We start from the raw sequence: 3,534 nt of genomic DNA, 5'->3' as shown, positions 1-3,534 counted from the left end.
GCATTTGGGGAGCATGTGGGAGCACAGAGCACATTTCCTGGTGATTGCACAACTTTGTCTAGCAAATCAGAGCAGACTCTAATGAAGAGAAAAAAACACCAACTACCTCCGTTATTCCCTTGTGACTTTCCCAAAGCCATTTATGAAGGTCACGGCATGTGGCAACAATGCAACTGTAGATACAATGTGCAGACACCTTTCAATAAAATTGCTCTGCATGTTAACTTCTCTAGCTGCAGAGAAGCAAGCTGCCAGCAATCATATTGCGTGCCTGCGGAGCCCATGCACAGTGACGTAGTGAGTGCTGGGGGTCCCACACCAGGATATTGGTGCAACTAAAAATAAAATATGGACATCCTTTCTGGTCTGTGGTCAAGCCAGCCTCTCTCCACTCACTTGCATTAGTTCTAGAAAGGAAAATGCTCCCCAGGGTGGAGGAGAGAGAGGAGAAGCATAAGAAGAGATGGGTTGGGGCTTCCCTGGTGGCGCAGTGGTTGAGAATCCGCCTGCCAATGCAGGGGACACGGGTTCGAGCCCTGGTCTGGGAAGATCCCACATGCCGCGGAGCAACTGGGCCCGTGAGCCACAATTGCTGAGCCTGCGCGTCTGGAGCCTGTGCTCCGCAACAAGAGAGGCCGCGATGGCGAGAGGCCCGCGCACCGCGATGAGGAGTGGCCCCCGCTTGCCACAACTGGAGAGGGCCCTCGCACAGAAACGAAGACCCAACACAGCCATAAATAAAAAATTTTTAAAAAAATTAAAAAAAAAAAAAAAAAAAAAAAAAAGAAGAGATGGGTTGGGTGAAGCCCTGCATCCCCAGGCCTTGCTTCTGGCTTGGTGTCTTTCACTACTAAGCCTCTGCCACCTGTCTGAGAAAGATGGACTCTTCGGGGAGAGGTGGTCTAAGAGTAGGTTAAAGACAAGGGCTAGCCCCTAGCAGATGTTTGCCCTCAAGTCTTATCCTTCTCACCCACCAAAAAGGTGTTTGACTTCTTTGTTGTTGATAGGGTCTCTAGCTTGGCAATTCAGTCTCCCTGAGAGCCCTTGGAAAAGAGGGGTCAATGTGGGCTGAATGGTGGCCTTGTAGTGGAGTGGCAGGAACATTTCACTTGACAGTAATCCAACCTTGATTCCAATCTAGCTCTGCTCCTTAATTGCTCTGTGATCCTGAGCAAGTCAGGGTCATATAACCTTTCTGAGCTTCAGTTTCCTCCTCTGTTAAATGTAGAATAGTATCTTCATGCGTTTTTTTGTTTTTTGTTTTTTTTTTAAGGAGTGAATGAGTTAAGATATGTACAGGGCCTGGTAATTAGTTCTTATAAATTATAAACACATTTAGAGTGGGCTGGTTAAGAATGCCTGATTTACTGAAGTGGTTTCAGGTGCATGGTGATGGCAGAAGGTAGATTCCAGTATGTGTGTGTATTGAGGCGGGGTCGGGGGTGGTGTAGGAAAAAAAAAGCTAGAGGTGAAAGAGACTTAGGTAAGTTCTTAGACTGGGAAGAAGGAGAGATGTGCAAAGATGGAGATGCTGCAGCTGGGAGAGTGAGCAGGTGACTGAAGGTTCATGGTCCAGGAGGACTCGGAAAAGAATACAAGGCTGATCATGGTGATGTTTCAAGTGAAGACTCAAAAACCGGACTTGGAGGAAGGTGCTCAACAGACACAAACTTTCAGTTATGAGATAAATAAGTACTAGGGCTGTAATGCACAGCATGGTGACTGACTATATAGCTAACACTCCTGTGTGATACATAGGAAAGTCGTTAAGAGTAGATCCTAAGGGTTCTCGTCGCAAGAATTTTTTTCTTTTTTTTAAAATTGTATCTATATGAGATGATGGATGTTAACTAAACCTACATTTCACAATTATGTATATCAAAGCATCATGCAGAACACAAACGTACACAGTGATGTATGTCAATTATTTCTCAATAAAACTGACAAAAAATTTAAAAACACAGGACTTGGCAGTGTATACAGGAAATAAAATAAGTAGCAAAGAATGTGACTTTGGAGGAGGCTGATCTGGGTTGTAAGCCCAGACCCACAATTTACTGACTGTAAGATCCTAAGAAAGGAATTAAACGTCTTTGGGCCTCATCTTTCTTCTCTAAAAAATAGTAATGGTGGCAACCCATTTTCCTTTCCTCCTTGGAATACAGCTAGACTTCATTTCCTGGAGCCACAGTGTTGACACTCTAAGTATTCAATAACTAATATGACAAAAGCACTGACCAATCAGACCAGATACGACAACCAGTGAGAAGAGTCACCAGCCATAGACAACTAGGGTGGCACCTGCTGAATGCCAGCCCTGCAGAATCACATTCCTCCATGAAGGCGTGGACACAAGGAGTGGAAAAAGGTGAAATCCAGGAAGACCAAAAAAACACATAGCTTAATAACCCACAGAAGCATTTGAGCAGTGTTTTATAATTTTTATTAAGTCCTGTCACAAATATTGCTTGAGTTATTAAAACTATTTCCTGGAAAACATAGGATTGAATGCTCTCAATTCATTTCAATTAAATGCATTCATAATATGCAAATAGTTGCTACAGGTGAATAATGGGGTAAGAAAGGATTCCTACTTACTTTAGGGATGTTACATTGTTCTAGAGGTTTAGACAATATACCATTGATTGCTCCTTTTCCAGATTTTTGTTGTTGTTGTCATATGATAGCTAAAAAGTATATGAATGCTTCTTTAGTGTTTGTTATAATTAGTAAACTGTGGGACTGGGATTAGAACTCAGATCAGTGTCCTTCAAAGTCACACTCTTTCCTATCAGTTATACACCTGTATACACTGCCAAGTCCAGTTGTAACTGAACAGCACCCTTTGGGCCTTCCCAGGACCAGACCCCCACCGCATGTCCTCTGCCTGCCTCTTGTTTGTAAAAAGGCTTTAGTCTCCTAGACCTTCCCCGAGTTCCAAAGAGCAGATTCAAACAGTTACTAACTAGGGAAGTGAGGGAATGCAGAGGAAGAAAAATCAAGTCCAACATAATCTTATCCATGACTGTTAGTTTAAACTAATGCCTTGATTTATGACCCCAAACTGTCCTGTGGCTTTAACCAGCTGGTTCCAAGCGGGCTTAAAATTGATGACCCTGGGAGGGTCAATTAAGAATTGAAACTCCTAAACCATCACGAAGGCTCTAAGAAATAATAAAATGCCTCAACCATCGCTGCTGCTCTCTCCTAGAAAGAAGTTAAGGGATCACAAGACCACCATTGACTAATCTGCTTTGCAGGAACACATAGATCAATCACAATCACCAAGAACACATCGAGTCACAAGATGGCGCCAGGATGTCTGCAACTGAGGTCTTATCAGGAAGCGAAAATCACAAAGATCCCCTCCCCTTTACTTTTTTGCCTTTCAGAACCTTGTACCCCGGCCAGCCAGGAAGATAAATTTGAGAAAAGTCCCATCTTCCACGCTGGCGCCTCCTCAACTAATAAACCTTTCTCTGATCCAAACTCTGACATTTTTTTTTGGCTTCACAGTGTGTCAGGCACACAAAC

The sequence above is a fragment of the Balaenoptera ricei genome, chromosome 4, assembly GCF_028023285.1.
Source record: "Balaenoptera ricei isolate mBalRic1 chromosome 4, mBalRic1.hap2, whole genome shotgun sequence".
NCBI lineage: Eukaryota > Metazoa > Chordata > Mammalia > Artiodactyla > Balaenopteridae > Balaenoptera > Balaenoptera ricei.
Note: the sequence above shows the minus strand (reverse complement) of the source record.